General features: G+C 41.1%; 1 pseudogene; it reads left to right on the top strand.

The window, feature by feature from the left end:
* The first annotated feature begins 12,411 nt into the window (after window positions 1-12,411).
* Window positions 12,412-14,250, top strand: LOC101333976 (vacuolar protein sorting-associated protein 72 homolog pseudogene; annotated as a pseudogene).
* Window positions 14,251-18,792: the final 4,542 nt, after the last annotated feature.

The following is an 18,792-nucleotide window of genomic DNA, read 5'->3' as shown; positions in this document are numbered from 1 at the left end:
TTCCTCAAAGAACCCTGCCAGTGTGCTCCCCAGGATGCAGCTGAGGTGAGAAAGATTAGACCAGCCTCACGTGTGCTTCCTTGGGTCAGGGTCAGGTGTTTGCATACAATCCATCACTTACCCCAGCCTCTTTGGTTTCTATCCTCTCCAACATACACCTCACCTCTTGGTTCCACTTTCCCATGCATGCTGCTGAGCCCTTTGCTTGAAACCAGTCTTCTTCTTTCTCAGTCTTCTTTTGAATCACACCAACTCCAGAAAGGCATTTTTGTTAAATGTAGCAGAAGAGTTTTAAGTGAGAAAAAAAATAAAGAATTCACTGGATAGAATGCTTGTTGAATAAAGGAATGAGAACACAGATGGAGGTTAGGGAATTCCAGACTCTGGTGCATCTCTATTGATCTGTGTGCCCTGCGCTCTCCCCACTCCCTGCCAAAACCTTCTTCTGAGAACCATTTCCCCCTTCTCTTTCAAACATGTGCAGAAGATGTAGTTTTCTTTCACGGACAAACTTGCTGGTCACAGATTATTGGTGTGGAAGTGGCCATCTAAATAAAACTGGGTGTATCAGCTAGCTTATGCTGTCTAACAAATTACATCAAAATATGATGTCTTAAAATAAATGTTTATTTTTCTTCAAGAGTCTGAGTGTTGGCTGGACTTCTCTGCTTCATGCTTCAGATCTGCAGATTCCTGGGATGGCTCTGTTCAATGCATTTTCATTCTGGGACCCAGGCTGATGGAGCAGGGCCTACCTGGGGAAAGTGTTTCTCACAGCAATGGCAGAAGTGTAGGACGGCAAGTAGAAACATATGTTGATTCCCCCTTTGTGTGCTCCTGCTGGTCTCTGATCTTGCTTGGGCAAGTTTATTTCCCATTTTTTCTACAATATTCTTCCTCTGTGAGGTTAGATGGAAGAATTAGTGAATAAGGTAGGAGGTCCTACTCAGACATTATCAAAGAGATGCTCAGAGGTATTTAGAAAAAGAGAGAAAAATTCACTTGCAAAGAGTGCAAAGGAGGCAGACTTCAGAAAGACTCACTGGTCTATCAAAAACATAACTAGTATTTAAGGAAAAACTGCAAAATTAATCTATTCATGGTGAAAACAGCAACTTGCTCACATGATTATCATATCCATGAAGGTCATGATACATCTTCAGACACCAGCTTAGCCAAAGTTGGGGATAAAATTGTTTTTGTTGCAGAGTTTACAGGAAATACTCATGGATTTTTTATTTGGGGGACTAGAAGCAAACAAGATGATCTTGATGGTTTTAAAATAGGTCTACAAATTTTTTGGAACTATCCCTTCAAAAAGTAGAGCCTAATTCTTCTTTACTTGATTGTGAGCCAGACAATGAATTGCTTCTAAAGAACAGGATGTGGGAGAAGAGATGGTGTGTAGCTTTCGAAATTAAGTCATTAAAGGCATTGCAATGTCCACCTTGCTTGTTCTTGGATCACTTTCTCTGGGGGAAGCCAGCTGTCGTGTCATGGGGACACTCATGGAACCCCAATGGGAGGGTCCATGTGGTGTGAAACTGAGACCTCCTACCAGCACTAACTTGTCGGGCATGAGTGAGCCACCTTGAAGGCAGATCCTCCTGCCTCAGTTAGGCCTTCGGATGACTGCAGCCCTAGACGACATTAACTGCAACCTCATGAAAGACCCTGATGCTGAACCACTCATCTAAGCCCCTCCTGGATCTCTGACCCAAGAAACTATGTGAGATGATAAGTGTTGATTGTTTTAAGCTGCTAAGTTTGGGGGCAATTTGTTATGCAGCAATAGAAAACTAATACAATGAGCCTATTGGTTTTGGTTTATCACAGCGTGTAGAGTGTCGTGGTGGTTGTTATTTTTGATTGTTTTATGTAAAATGCTCAGATATTGGAAGAAAGATAGAGTGTCTGGCCTAATATTAGAAGTCCAAGCCTCTTTCTAAGGTTCTGCATTGGAATTTAATGCACCAGTGCCTTCTGTAAGAGTTTAACTTACATTCCTGTAGGCAACATATGAGACTGAATGCATAAATGAAAACAATGTGCTATCTGTGTACTAGGAATTCATTTACCCTCAATGACCCTTATAGGCAGCAAAAAACTGGCCTGGCAATATAAGGCATTGTGGTAAAGTAGGATGAAGATTGATGCTTACTGGCTCTGTTGGGATCAATTTAATCACCAGACATCATAGGCTGAGTGTCCAAGACCGTGAGCATTCCAAAGATCTATACAAATGTTTGAGAGGTGAAATAAATAATTTATTTACCCAGCTGTTTATTGATGGACATTTATTTTGTTTCCAGTCTCTTGTTGTTAGAAATAAGGCTGAAGTGAGTAACTTTGTACATATGTCATTTTGTCTGGGTACTAGTATATCTGTAGGATAAATGCCTAGATGAGAAAACGCTGGGTCAGTAGTTTCATGAATTTGTGATTTTGCTAACTATTACTGAATTGCCTGTTTTCCCTCAGCCTTACCAATAGAGAGTGTTATCATACTTTTGAATGTTTGCTAGTCAGATAAATGGGCCCTTTGCGTTTGAGGAATTCATAGTCTTGTCTGGGAAAATACTATCACTTACTTAATTTATGCTTTATTGTTACAAAAGGAGTCTGAGGACAACTTTAAAAAGACAAAAATATTTATTTTTGCATGTGTGTGTGTGTGTGTGTGTGTGTGTGTGTGTGTGTTTCAAAATGATTCTGAGGACACCTATAAAGATATTTATAACAATACAGGAAAAAAACATACAGAGATTGGAAAATAAAGTAAAGAGTAAAAGTGGGAATGGAATTCTGATAAAGATTTGGTTATGACACAAATGCTTATGTCATTACTATGTAGTTGCTGAGAGAGTATTATAAATTTGACTCTGAGTTCCCTGGCAGCCAATATAAAGATGGAAACATGGTTAGTTATAAGAGTCATAGTGAATATAATATTAATAATATATCTATAATCTTTAAGCCATTGTACTTTTGTGACACTTTATTTACCCCAATTAATTTTAGGTAGGTATATTATTGTCCTTATTTTACAGATGAGAGCCTGAGGCATAGGTAGTTAAGTAACTTGCCCATGATTGTGTAGCTAATTAATAAGAGGTACCTTGTTTTGCATTTAGACAGCATGGTTCCAGAGACCACATTTTAAATTATGTTATTTTTAGTGACCTCTCAACCAAACACGAGCCATTTAGGCAGTGGCTGTGATGAAAACATCTTAATTTTCAGACATTTATTATATGTTTCCATTCTGTGAACTACTCATACATAGGATATGATTTGATATGATATGATATGACTGCTAAGTGCTGGAACTGCATTTACCACATGACGTTATCCCTCCATTCTGGGGAGGGGTTTAGATTAACCCTTAGATCTTGCCTCTTTCTTGTCTTTTTGTCTAACTTTTGTGGCTCTTTAAGGCCTTTGAAAGCCTAAGACAATTGTCATTCTCCTTCTCTGCCCTGCTCTGCCCCCATGTATCCGGAAGGAGATTCCCAGAACAAACTGTGTTCAAGTTATATGTATCTTTTAGGTCTCATTTAGGAATACTGGAGTTCAAAGCACTGGTCTAAGGCCAGTCTTCCAATCTGCCAGTTAAAGGAAGTTTCTGAACACGTTTGTGGTTGGCCACTCATTGTACTGCCCCAGGAAAGACATCAGAAGGGTTTTTATGTCTATTAAGGTTGTCAAAAGTTGGTATAAGAATACAGATTTTCCTGTCTTGTTAAATCTGTCCAAGCTCAGTCAACAAAGACCTAGACAATATAATGAATGCCACTTTATACAAAAGAAGAATTGCCAAACAGGTAGGCACAGTGAAGCCATGATCATTACCTCTTTGAAAATTTTACCATGACCACAATGTGCCTTTTTATTAGCTTTATACTGTGTGACTTTCAGAATATTCCATAATCAATATTCTCTCCTTCAGCTCCCCGAGAAAATAGAGATATTCAAATCATGTCTCCATGAATATCTACAGAGAATAATCACAATGTCTAAGATGCTTCCTGGGGAAAAAAGCATCCTCACAATTTCTGTAGGAACAGAAATACTATGATGTCTCTGGCTGGTAATAGTTCATATGACAAAAATGGTCACTAAGATGTCAACAAGTCAGCTCTTGATATCCAAACTGTTAGGGATTGCCTATTCAGATCTGTCTTCCAGAAGAAATAATAACTACACACTTCAATGATACTTCACAGTTTTCAAAATACTCTCATCGGTGGTGGTGTAGAAGGCATGGGAAATGTCTTGAAGGAGCTGGGTATTTTTTTATTTTTCGGTACGTGGGCCTCTCACTGTTGTGGCCTCTCCCGTTGCGGAGCACAAGCTCCGGACGCGCAGGCTCAGCGGCCATGGCTCACGGGCCCAGCTGCTCCGCGGCATGTGGGATCTTCCCAGACCAGGGCACGAACCTGTGTCCCCTGCATGAGCAGGCGGACTCTCAACCACTGCGCCACCAGGGAAGCCCGGAGTTGGGTATTTTTATCCTGAGAGTCAGATTATGGGTTCCTGCTCCACACAGTAAAAATTTGCTGTTCTGTGTTAGTCATTAAGGTATTATCTCTAAGCTCCAAACCTGTCCTTTGCTTTGTGATCCTGAAGCTGGGGCTCTGCAAAACACACGCGGCTTTGTAAACTGACTGCATGTAGGCTCTGTCAATAGGGGGCACTAGAGGAAGACGGCAAGGTCCTTCCTGTTCCTGTGACTGTAACCCCAGCCCTGCTTGTTTACCCAGGTAGGGGCAGTTCCTTCCTAGAGCAGCATCAGAATCTAGTTTGCCGTTTCTCTAGCACTTGTAAAACCTTCACTGTGCTCTTTTCAGAGATGCCAGTGCCACTTGGCTGGAGTGCCCTCCTCAGAAGTCTGGGTCCCAGCCACCAGGACCCTCCTCTGAACTCAGGGGTACCAGGAACAGGTGAGCAGTGCCCCCTCCTCCAAGGCGTGAGCTTCAATTCCATGGAGCCCCTTTTCGACGCCAGTTTTAATAATTTGAGTTTTAATAATTTCAGTCTCTTCTCTTTATTCCCTCAGTCCTAGGGGCAGTAGCTGTTTCTCGAAGTTGTTACCTCCAAGATACCTTAGAGTTCTTTCTGACTTTTAGTCAGTTAACAAATATATTAAAATTTCTGTTTGAATAACTGGTGTCGTTTTTGCCTTCAGAATAGATTCTGACTGATACATGTTCCACATTCAGGCCTCAGAGAAGTGTCTTGCTAACACTGATGTGACCTCAAATTCATGATGTAAAGATCAAATGGGGGTGCTGAAAAATAATTCTTTTGACTTTGTAAGATCCATTCACATGCTAGCAAGGAAAAGTTTGGATTGATGATAGAATGGATAAGAATGACAAAATCCTTTGAAAGTCTGTAGGACTGCAATGTTCAGGGTTGGGCATATTGGGAAGAGGATGAAAAGACTCAAGGCAGGGTACTCTGTGCTGTCGCTTCTTTAGGAGCTGCTCCCAGCTCTACGGTCACTGCTATGAGACTGACTGATTACTCTGTAAGTTCAGGCTGTAGCAAACTCTAAACTGTCGCATGCTGTAGAAATGTAAGGGCCAATCATTTTCAATAGTTGGAGAATTTTAGGCATCCCCAAAAAAAGTTTATTGGGCGGAAGGGGAATTTTCCTGCACCCCTGAAAATTGTCTAAAGGGTGGTAACCTACCATACCTAGGTGCAAAATTGGCCCTGGTTTTCGTGTTATTAAAGTTTGTGAGGTTTTCATAGATTCATATTTGTATTCATTTCTTTTCATTAATATTTATAGTCTAAAGAAAAATCTCTAAATCACCCAGTAAATATGTGAATATGTTTAATTAATTAACTAATTAATTAATTAGGGTCGTGCCGAGCAGCTTGCGGGATCTTGGTTCCCTGAACAGGGATTGAACCCGGGCCCTGGCAGTGAAAGCCCCGAGTCCTAACCACTGGACCACCAGGGAATTCCCATGAGTAATTTTTTTTTTTTAACAATTATCAGTATAGAAGCATTTAGAATAAAAAAGTGCAATGGCGTTTTAATTGTCTCCCAACACCTATTATGTGTCGTATCTCTTTGAATCCTCTAACAACCATGAGAGACAAATACCGTTAGCCCCATTTTACAGATATGTGAATTGGCACTCAAAGATTTATCCAAAGCAACCCAGATATAGATGGACAGTTCACACCTATCTTCCTGGCACTATTCCAGTTTATGACTGTTTTCCAGAGACATTATTTTAACACTCCCTTTCCTCACAAATATCCTGATTTGGTTAACAAATTATATGGTCACCTGATCCAACTAGTAAGTGAAAGAGCTGGGATTTGAGCTCAACCAAGTCCTATGTGTTTTCCATTGCTGCACACTGCCTTAGAGCCTCCTAAACCAGTTAGAACTTGTTGAATTTCATGGTACAAGAAGTCTGCACCACTGGAATTGGAGCAGATATTCCAGGTATCAGCCTAAACTTCTTAGGAGGCTACAGAGAAATCAGATCTTTCTAGTCTATTATTTCTGAAAACTATGCAAATAACCTTAGAAGATACATCAATTAGCAGAAAACAAAACTCAGCCTGGCTTAAGTAGAAAAGGAGACTCATTGGCTCATGTAATTGGAAGTTCACGAGTTGGGTGAGTTTCACTGTTGGTTGATCCAGTTCAGTGATATTGTCAAAGACCTAGTTTTAGTGTGTTTTCTTCCCTCTTTCACTCTACTATCCAGTTCTAGCTTCATTCCATGACTGGCTTTCTTTGTGGTTGTAAGGTGGCTGCCAGTGGTCATCAAGGTGACATGTTTCCACTTTCACATCCGGATAGAGGAGAAGGTACCTTTACCCCTAATCAGTGAACAAAAACCTTGTTCTTTGCATTGTTTGGACTAAACTGAACCAATAATGGTGAATAGATGCTACGTACTGATTGGTTTACAGTTGGATTACTGATCATTCCTAAACCAATTGTCATGTCCAGGTTGATGTGGAGGTGGAGAAGGATTATTCTGATTTGGGCATTAATCAGGACTCACTCACTTCTGTGACTGGGGATGAAATTTATGGCTCCCAAAGCCCATGAATGGTATGAGGAGCCCATGAACCTGGAAAGGGGGAGTGGATCCTGGTTAAGTTATCAGTGAATGTCCACTGGCTACCCAGCACCCATGCATACCCTTCTTTCCATTCATCCTCTCAGAAACACCCATGTTTCCCCAGTAGAGACAACCCAAAATTTGGTGCATTAGCTCCAAGTTTTGATTTTTTGGGTGATGTGGGGTCCACACCATCACATCTGGGTGAAACTTCTCATAGTCTATTGGTATAGGACTATTGGTAATAATATGTTATCCATATACAACACAACCCATAGAAACCCCATGATGAAGAAAGAATAGGATAACTGGAAGAGTGAAGAATGAGAAACAACACATAATAGTTATTAGTCCACAATGATATCATTCCTGCCGGACAGAAATGGTGAGAACTGCATTCCAATAGTGAAATCTACGGAGGGCCATGTTGGCTGCCCAAGGTCTTCTCTTTGGGAGGCTATCCCTTGTCCATTATTTTCCTTGGCTTTATCTGATAAGCAACATGGTATTGGTGGTTAAGAGTAAAGGCTTTGGAGTCAGAATGCCTGGGTTCTAATAACTGGCTTTTCTACTTTCTAATTGTCTGAACTTGGGCAAATTTCTTAAACTCTTTGTGCTTCAGTCTCCTCAGATGTAAAATGGGGTTAATAATAATTCTCGTCTTTTAGGATTAGTAAGCATGTAAAGAGGGAATGATTGCATGCAAAATGCTTAGAACATTGCTTCACATACATCAAGTGCTCAAGACATGTTATGATGATTTCAGGTAGGCCTTGGGGAGGATGATCTTTCTGAAGGTTTTTTTGACAATAGAGCTTCCTTCATTGTTTAGTGGACTTCTGGCCTAATTGCTTCTGGTAAGTTCCACAGTCAGATGTCTGCTAGTCAGAGATCAGATTCATAGTCCTTGAGCTTGGCAAGTATATTTTTTAGCCTAGGTATTAGCTTATGTGGAACTGGGCATAATTTTCTATCCTATTTGTGCAGAAACAAAAGTATCTCAGATCATTTCACTAATGTGTATGACTACCTAGATCTTGTTTCTTTTCTTTCTCTTGAACCAAACCTTCCACTAAGAGTAGCCATTGTGAGCCATGTCCATGGTGGATATTTGCCCAACATTATGTCAACCATCAGGCAAAGCTGGAAGGGTAAACCCCCAGTCTCCAGTGCTCAGCCACTCTGCTCTACTGAGGTTGGTGTTGTCTTGGCTGACTGTACATTTGTGGGCCTTATATTGTCTTTATCTTTTCTTAGCCAGGTTGACAGAAGCAGTTCATAGACAGATGAATGCCTCATGACAACATGTCAACCACCCACAAAATAGGCATCTGTTCTGTTCATGGCATCATACCAGCCACCATCCCCTTCCATTGCCATGACTCCAACTCCAGCTCAAGTTTGAGCTGCTCTATAAGACTTTTCTTCTATAAAGATCTATGGGGAGAAAATGTGAAGACAGACCTAGACATTTATAGAAAGGCTTTATTTTGTACCTATTTTCATGTATTACCCAGACAAAACATGAATTCTACTTTCCCCCATTTTCATATAAAACTACATACACCACACTGTACATGTAAAACAAATTTGGAAAGGAGCCTCAAGCTGGCCTCTGAAATTGTGTAAGCAATTATCACATTTTTGTGCGCAAATGCAGTAATTATATGTGTAATTTGGCAGCTGGGTTTGAAAATTTGGCCTTAAGTGGAACATAGACAGGAAAAATAAATGTTAGAAAATGCCAATATTTTATAAAGATTTTGAATCAAATAATGGTGAAATTATTGCAAGCCATCTTAATTTTTAATTATAATGATCATTACACAATATACAATAATTTTTTTGAGGAAGAAAAGAACTATAGATCAGTTGCCCATTGTTTTTGTCAGAAAAAAATGCCTCAATTCTTAGGGAAGATAATTGTATTTTTCAGAGGTTATGGTACATATTTCAAAGGCTTTTTTTTCTTATGAAGAAAAGATAGTGATTGCCTACTAGTTCGAGTTCTATGACATATTTTACTATAAGAAGAAAAGGACTCTTTGTACTGATTACTTTAGAGGAAAAGTAGTATTAACTCTCAAATAAAGTTTGAGCTAGTAATCTTAACTTAGACAAAGCTTTCTTTTTAAGCATTTAAGTTTTGGAATATGAGATTATAGCCCAAATGAAGAGTAATTTAGATACCTTTGATCTAGATTTAAGTTGAAATTTTATAGTAAAATCATAGTTTTTATATTGTCATCGAGATTGAATCTAGTGCACGTAGGTCTTTCATGTGGTTATGAGTGCTGGTGACTTGGGGATGATGTAAGGAATACCCTGGAGCAATGTTATCTTCTGTGGTTAGTAGGGTAATGGAGAGGTTAACTCTGAAGGCTCGAGCCGGCCAACCTGAATTCCAGTCCTGACTCTACCACTCTGTTAGCCCTGTGACCTTGAGCCAGTTACTTAATCCTTAGCCTCTCTGCATCTTAGTCTCCTCACCTGGTAAAATGGGAGTTGTAACATGCCCACCAAATAGAGTCATCACCAGGGCAGAAGGAGATAGTCATACGTGGTAGAGTGTCTGACACTGGTAAGCCTCAAACATGATAACCATTTTTGGTTTTGATCATCATTTGTGGCTCAGTGTTGAACTCCAGTCATGACCAAGTGAGAAGGAAGGCTCTTCCAGCTCAGAATTGCAACGTGAGGGCAAGAGACAGTCAGTGTATACAGAAAAGTCCATGGGAAATCCAGGTTCTCCATGGTGAGGCAATGTCCCCAACAGCATGATGAAGGAAGCCCACGGTGTGGGTAGAGCTCAGTTATGGGACTTTATTTCGACTCTGTAGCAAACTATTGAGAGTCTGCTAGGACTGTGCTAAACTAGGGAAAAAAGGAAGATGAATAAAGTCTCTCTATCAAGGAGCCTGCAATCTACAGAGGGAATGAGATAGGTGCCTGCATGACTATAATGCATGATGCAACACAGTCAGTGCCAGGGCAAATAAACAAACAAGATGCTCTGGGCATTAAAAAAAAGGGAGAGAGAACATGCAGGTAAGTATTTTCCCCCTTCTTCTAAAATCATGCAAATCTTCTTAGAATAGGTAACTTTTGAGGCAGGTATTGAAGGTTGTGGAGATTTTGGTTAAGCAGACATAATAGGGCTGGAGATGAATCCAGTGGAGAAAAGAACATAAACGAGGCAGAGAGGAGGGAAGAAGGGGGCATCCAAGAACACCTGGGACATCCAACATGGTGGGGGGTCATGGAAATAGACCATTAAAGGAGGCTTGGCTGTATTTGGAGAGCCTTTGAATGGTATGGTGAGAAGTTTGGCCTTAATTTAGTATCCAACAGGCAACGCTGAAAGAGCAAGGTCTTGAACAGATCTGATGTGCATCAGAGAATCACTTGAAGGTTTTGTTAAAACACATATTCCTGACACCCTACCCAAAGATTCTGATTCAGTAGGTCTGGGATGGAGCCTTAGAATTTGCATTTCCAATGATCTCACATGTCACACTGATGTGGTGGGTTCACAGAACACACTGAATAGCCCTGACATAGGGCACATGGCCTTCCAAAATGTTTTATTTGCACGTCCTTATTAGTAAAAAAAAATCCAGTATACATCCTCACTATATGTATATTTATTTATTTCCAAATTATAGACAAACTACTGTGTCAGTACCTGTTATGCATATCATAAAGTCTATACCATTATAACCCAAAGAGGCTGAGCTCATGATGAAATAAGCAATTATTGTTTTATTTTTATTTTAATTAGTAATGGCACAAAAGTCTTTTTGCTCTCCCTGAAATTACTGTTGAATTTGAATATGCTTCATTGTTTTCTGAAACTCAAAATTTTTCTGATACAACTATTTAAATGTCTTTCTTAATTCACTTTTTTTCAGTACTTCGTTGTAGTGGTTTTTGCAATTGAGAACTATGTCTCACAAAGGCACATAAATCCAAAGGGAAAATTTTCCTTTATTGGCTGTTTTAAATACATTCCATTCACCAATTATGGAAAGGTTTTTTTTAAAATGTGGCTAGTAGGTTTTCATCTTCTCTGATGTCAATCAGTGGTTCTTGCAAAGCAATAAATAGGTTTTACCATTTTTCATTGTTATCAAAATTCCACTGAAATTCTTCGTTTGGAAGAGTTAAAACTGGTTACAAAAATCTTATTTCCAAGGTTTTAGAATGTGCTGATATGAGATTTTAAAAAAATAGATGATATATTTATTAGTCTAGTTTTGTATCCAAATTACATAACAATGGACATCTTTCTAATATCCTTTTCCAATGTGCTCCATCAGTAGCCTGAGTTTCTCTCTTTTTTTCTTTTTTTTTTTTTGCGGTACGCGGGCCTCTCACTGCTGTGGCCTCTCCCGTTGTGGAGCACAGTCTCCGGACACGCAGGCTTAGCGGTCATGGCTCATGGGCCCAGCCACTCCGCGGCATGTGGGATCTTCCCGGACCAGGGCATGAACCCGCGTCCCCTGCATCGGCAGGCGGACCCTCAACCACTGCGCCACCAGGGAAGCCCTCTTTTTTTCTTTTTCAGAAGAAAAGGTAGTTCCTTCTTATTTACTATTGAAACATTACTTCCACCTTGAAGGAACAGATTGTGTTATTAATGTTATTGTTATTGTCTTTTAAAAAATACTTGATAGGTAGCATGTTATTGATAGCCTGCTTGTCATCATAGAAAAGCTTAGCATGTCTGGAGCACTTGTCTTTCTGCAAATATATGTTTTTAGCCCTTTTGAGTACTTTGCCATAAGCAAATCTCTGTGTTGTAGAAAATATGTTCATGGTTACTTCCCATTTCAATTTGTTCCTAAAGAGTCAAACATATTTTAAAGATTAAAAAAAGTAAACTTAAATTTACCACACTGATGGTGTTCTGTGTTTGCCTGTGTAGAGCAGAGCAAGGTGAATGAAGGTCACATATGATCTGCCTCAGTAATCTTAGCCAAAATCCTTTAAAACAGTTGGTGAAAGGAGTGGTCCCATTCCTTACACAGCTTTACCATTAAAGAAGTAATTTACTGTTGAGAATATATCTCATGTCTATATTTTACCTTTGACGGTTTGAAAAAAAAAGAAATTCTTCATGTATTTTATTACTGAAACACAACCAAGCAAAAACCATATGCTGAGACTTGATAAAATAGAAATAGGGATACTTTCATTATATATCAAACATAACACTGTGTAATTTGTCCCAATTTTTGATTTAAAAATAATTTCCAGGCTGCCGGCGGCCTGCAGGTAGCGGCGTGGGCTCTGAGCTCCGAGGACCATGCTGTGTGAGCAGCGGCTGGAGGAGGTGCAGGGTCCACGAGCGGTTGGAGTTTTGGGGGCTGGGCCCTCAGAAGACCTCAGGGTGCCAGCAATGGGGGAGGATGAGCTCTACCGGATAGCTTATGGGGTTTCACAGAGGACTCAGGAGATGATGAGGACCAAGGGGACCAGTCAGACACAGGATGTCGTAGACTCTGACTTTGACCTGGAGAAGGGGACTGAACACTCCGGTGATGGAGAATAGCCGAGAAGGAAGCATGGAGCTGCCATCAAGGAGGATAAGAAGGGCTTCCCTGGTGGCGCAGTGGTTAAGAATCCACCTGCCAATGCAGGGGACACGGGTTCAAGCCCTGGTCCAGGAAGATCCCACATGTCACGGAGGAACTAAGCCCGTGCGCCACAACTACTGAGCCTGCGCTCTAGAGCCCGTGTGCCACAACTACTGAGCCCGTGTGCCACAACTACTGAGCCCGTGGACCACAACTACTGAGCCACGTGCCACAACTACTGAAGCCCACGCGCCTAGAGCCCGTGCTCCACAACAAGAGAAGCCACTGTAATGAGAAACCCGTGCACTGCAACGAAGAGTAGCCCCTGCTCGCTGCAACTAGAGAAAGCCCACGTGCAGCAACGTGCAACCAACACAGCCAAAAATAAATAAATAAAATAAATACAGTTATAAAAAAAAAAAAAGGAGGATAAGGAGGCTCTCAAGAGCTTGAGGCCTCAAAATGTCAGCAGCACCTGGGCTGGTAGCGCTCAGAAAAGCCGAGAAGAGAAGGCACTGCTCCCGCCAGAGCTATAGGACAGTGCCTCTGGCCGTGGGAAGTTCCCGCGTCCATCTACAGCTGTGCACACACCACATTCCTTCAGGTACAGGAGAAGCAGGGCCGGCCACAGGGGCGAGAGGGGCCCCACTGGGAGTGGAGAAGCTGCTCGGGGAGGCCAAAATCACAGAGGAGCTTGACTGACATTCACTGGAGACACATGAGTGGCCCGAGGCTGACGGAAAGAAGCAGGTTCCCAAGAGGCGGAAGTGCCCGGGGTCCGTCGCCACCTCCCATTCAGTGACAGTGCCACTTGTTGGGGAACCAGGCCCTAAAGAAAAGGACTCAATCCTGCTCCCACAGCTTCTGCAGGGACTCCCGGTGCTGGCCCTGGACCCGTCCTCCCTCCTGCTGGAGGTCCACGTGCCTCCATCACTTTTAGGGATGAGGGGACATTTGAGGAATGGTTTCTCCAAGGGTGGTCCCCAAAGGTCCATGCTGGAGAGGTCTGCCCAGGACCCTGTTACAGACATCTGCCACGTCACTGCTCCAGCTTCAAGATCATCCCTGAGGCCTACAAAAGGTACATCACTGTCCATGGGCTTCTGCCCACTGCCTCAGCCCTGGGAACCTGGTCCATCACCTCCTGCGCCCCTCTAAGGCTCTGGGCCCTGAGCCATGCGCCAGAAAATTGTCATCAAATGAAGCGATGTCTTGTCCTCAGAAACCTCTTTCCTGCTCTGACTTGGGGCTCTTAATGTCTCCCCCCACCCCCTCACCTTCTGCTTCTCCTGTCATCGCTGATTTTTGTCTAGCCCTTTCCTGTATTTCTTTCCCCATCTTTTCCCTTAGTTCCTACTGGTTTTGTTTGTGTTTTTTAATCTAATAAAATAGAAAGATGAAAAAACAAAATTTCAGCAATGTTTTCCATGTATCTTATCAAAATGGGTTCAGATTCCACAGAAATTCTTTGTTTGGAAGAGTTTTAATCTGGTTAAAAAGTCCTGTATTTTCTGACAAAGGTGTCCATGTTGGTTTGTACCATATCATTTTGTATGTATTATTTCAGCACTCACCAAAGCAAAAAAAAAAAAAAAAAGGATATTTGTAATTGCGCATAGCCTTTTGTTTCTCACTGTTAAAAGGAAATTACATGTTTCCTGAAATTTTGTAAGACAGTGGATTGAGTAATGCCTAATTTAAACATCTTTCCCAAAATTGCAGTGGCTTGTCTCTTTGTTTCGGATGCTTATTTTAAAAAATGTCTTGTGAATTGTGACTGGTTCGAATTATCATTAACTTTTACTTCAAAGCACAATTCTACATATGCATATCAAAGTCATTAACCAATATGTCAAGATACTATACACACACATATACATATACACACACATATATATATACATATATATATAGGATGAAGTTCACTGTTAATGAAAATAAATGTAAATCTATGTTTTAAATGGTCTTCTGGATAGCTTTGAATTTTTTTAGTCACTTTCTTGTCACTGATTTTATATTATAACGTGTTAGATGAAAAATCTGTACTGGGGTAAATGTGTTAATGCTGTCATTTTCTTGTTCATTTGAGCTTGCAAAATTGGTATTCTTGTCCATAGATGGCTTCTTTGCAGGAATTTTTAAGCCAGGTGTCCATTTCCCAGAGTTAGTTACAACTCAGTTATATAGTTTGTAACCTCACTGTTACCTGGATATACCTAAACTGTAAAGCACTAAATATGCAAGAGCGGCAACAGGGTCCTGGTCATCTGCTCTGTGTTTAGGTGTCTCATGTATGTTATGTGCCCTTGACATTCTTACATATAGACCAGGGGAAGACAGCAGTATGAGTCTATGTATATGAAATGTAATAAAGCTTATGTAATTTTTTATTTTTTAAATCTATATATTATATATATATATATATATATATATACACACATACATACACACACATAATAAATATATGTTTCTGCAAACCCCCAAAATCATCTTGTTCATTACCTGGATCTGTGCACTCCTACTTTGGAGACCATGGTCTGGGAGAATGAATCAGTTGGTGGAAGTACAGACAGGCTAGAGCAGAGGGAGATGGGAGGCTAGGATAAGAGACAAATGCAGTTTTCCAGGAACACCTAAGAAATAAAAGCCATGTCTGATCTCAAGGAGCTTTCAATGACATAAAGAGATGGAACATAGTCTCACGGCGCAATTTCAGGACAGTTACAAAGCAGAGAATCATTACTTTGGACAGGACTGTAAATTCAAGAGTATGAGGAAGGAAGGAGCCTTGCTTTCCCCATGGAGTCCTTGCTTCCTGATGCACGAACTTGTAACAGAGGGATTCATTGCCGTTGACTACGTCAGCTTCCTCCAGGCAAATAACTCTGAGGGGAACACACAGTAGTTAGGTCCCAAACATTTTAGTATGAATGAGTTTTAAGATATTTTCACACTTTTCAGGGTTGTTGTGAGGACTAAATGTCCACCACCATGCCGGGCACATCTATGCACTCAGTAATGAGTAGTCATCATTAACGCAGAATCAGCATGAGGGGCTTGCATGTGGGGAGGGAACATCCCTGTGCATGTCTATGAGGGGGTGTGTGGTGGATAAAGACAGGCTGAGTCTACTTTAGGATATTATGTAGTTGTGTGAGAATGGGTAAAATGCATAAAGTATACCTTAGGTATGTATGTGCCCCATCTAGGGGCATTGAAAAAAATGATTAGTATGATTATGGAAATGGTTATATCAGAAGTGACCCTAAGTGGGGGAAGGGAGTTTTGGAAGTTAAGTTTTGAGTGGAGAGGTGGCCAGTGAGGTTTGGTGAAATTAGGAGAGGAAGAAGAATAGGAAAACTTCCAGATGGGAGTTTTAACATCAAAAGGCAGGTCACGTATAAAAACCTGAACTTCTCTAGTTTCTGGAGCTAAATTCCACACTTGCAAACAAACTTCTCATTTATTTATTTTCTAAACTTTTATTAAATGCCTATAGGTGCTAGGCACTGTTCTAGCTACTGGGAATACTTCATCAAACAAAAGAAACCAAGTCAGTGATCTTATGCGGTTTCTATTTCACAGTGGGAGATAGACGTAAAGATAGCTGACTACAAGCAGTGAAGTGAAATACAGCAGGATCAGGGTTTGCAGTATAGCTGTCTCTCTCTCTCTCTCTCTCTCTCTCTCTCTCTCTCTCTCTCTCTCTGTGTGTGTGTGTGTGTGTGTGTGAGCGCGCGTGTATGCATATCTTAGATTCCCTAGGACACAGAACCTGAGACAAAGCTTACATCCTAATACTTTTGGGAGGAGCAATCTCAGACCAGTAAAGGTGAGGGAGAAAGGAATGTAAAACAGAGCAATCAGGAAAACAAATAAAAGGTGGTGCATTTTTTAACTGGTCACAGCCTCAGAAGAAACAGGTGGGTCACTCAGGACATTCCCAGAGAGTCCATATGGAGCTTCGTACTTGGGGGAACTAACAAGAGAAGGAGAGCAACTTATGTTGATTTCCTTCTATTTCTGGTCTCTCACTGATCAAATTCACTTCTGATTTGTGTTATCTGGCCTCTCTGGGCAGCTACTGGGGTGGCTGGAATCTTCATGGGTCCAGCTGGGTTGACCCCGGATTCAGGAGCTGCGGAGGGCTGACTCTCTCCCAGAAGGAAGAGTTGAATCAGCCAGCAAAGGTAAGAGATGACTTCAGGGTTTTGATCACATGCACTGTATTTACTGGGGCTCCTCTACCTGGGAAGCAGGGCAAACTGGTGATGCCTGGGGACAGGTGCAACAGAACAAATCTGCAGAGGCACATAAATTGGATCCAGTCCATGAGCTCTTTTATGTATGATGGCCAAACCTCCCCAGTAAGGTACTGTTTGAGCAGAGTTCTGAAGCAAGTGAGAGAGCCAACCACGTGGATATCTTGCAGAAATTGATTCTAGACAGAGGGCATATCAAGTGCAAAGACCTTCTTCAGGCAAGAGCAGAAGGTGAAGGGCAGGAGGAAGCCAGACTGGCTAGACGGGAATAATTGAGGGCAAATGGTGGGGATGAGCTCAGAAAGCTTTAAATTTCAATCTACTTATACGGAATGAATCTAAAATATATAAATTAGCTGAACATATTATGCATTATCGGTGAAATGCATAATTAGCGGAGAGCCCTCAGCGGAGGGCTTTCTAAACCTTGGTCGGTCTTTGGCTTTTACTCTCAGTGAGATGGAAGCCAAGGAGTGATGGGATGTGACTTACATTTTTAAAGGATCTTCTGCCTTCTGGTGGAGAATAGATTATAGAGGGGTGAAGGAGGAAGCTGGAAAACCAGCTTGGAGACGCTTACGTCAGGTGGCGACTGTGGAGGTGCTGAGATGCTGGATTCCAGTTATGTAAAATTAGGACTGTCGGGGTTTGCTCAGGGCTGGAAGTGGGGTGTCAAACAAAGAGAAATCAAGGATGATTCTAAGAGTTTTGGCCTGAGCAACTGGAAAAGAGAATGAGTCTCAAAAAGACCAAGTTCATTTCTTTTGGTGGGACTTACCTATTTTGCCAATAAGAAGCTGTCTCTGACAAACGTATGGATACCAAGGGGGGAAGGGAGGGTGGGATGAATTGGGAAATTGGGATTGACATATTACACTACTATGTATAAAATAGATAACTAATGAGAACCTACGGTATAGCACAGGGAACTCTATTCAATGCTCTGTGGTGACCTAAATGGGAAGGAAATCCAAAAAAGAGGGGATATATGTATGCGTATAACTGATTCACTTTGCTGTACAGCAGAAACTGACACAACATTGTACAGAAACTATACTCCACTAGAAATTAATAAAAAAAAATGAAGCTGTCCCTGAGCAGGATTCTCTATTGTAAAATATTTCAAGTCGAGTTCACCGATAATGCATAATATGTTCAACTAATTTATATATTTTAGATTCATTCCGTATAAGTAGATTGAAATTTAAAATTTCCATCACGTATTAAGTCTGGTTATAGTGTCTCTATTAAGGAAAAAAGGCTTAATTAGCCCTAGAAGTAGTAAGTTGCCTAAGTGGCGTGCTCGCGTGCGTTGGGGGAGGGGTGGTGAAATGTACTTATTTTTAGTATTCCTCCAATGAAAGGCAGGCTGGAACTCCCCATACAATGTTTCAGATTGCTGTTGCATGTTGTCATGTCGGTTTCATTGTTATTGATGCTCAGCTCTCTGAGAATATCTCTGGCTCATGCAAAAGGGCCTGAAATATTTCAATGATTTATGAACCAAAGAGGTTTCCTCCATGTCTGTGAAGCAACGCTGATGGCTTTAGCGAATGCAGTAGTAAGCATTTATTACAGCACCTGCAATGCAGTTACCTGGTTGCTTTCTGTTCCATTACCAAGTTGTGAAAAAGTCTTGATGGAACTTTTAGCCATAAAACATCTTAGAGTGTTATCTGTTTTTCAAAGATTAATTCCATCTGAAATAGTGAAGCAAATGATAAACAGCTTAAAGGAGACCAGAGAAATAGATCATGTTACAGTTGAGGGCAATAATATCGTTCCTCACTTCAGAAAACTTTTCAGGAGAGAGAAATCTGATAAGAAAAATGGGTTGGGCCATGTTTG

This window comes from Tursiops truncatus, chromosome 4 (assembly GCF_011762595.2).
Source record: "Tursiops truncatus isolate mTurTru1 chromosome 4, mTurTru1.mat.Y, whole genome shotgun sequence".
In the NCBI taxonomy this organism is placed as follows: domain Eukaryota; kingdom Metazoa; phylum Chordata; class Mammalia; order Artiodactyla; family Delphinidae; genus Tursiops; species Tursiops truncatus.
This window is presented reverse-complemented; position numbering and strand designations above follow the sequence as displayed.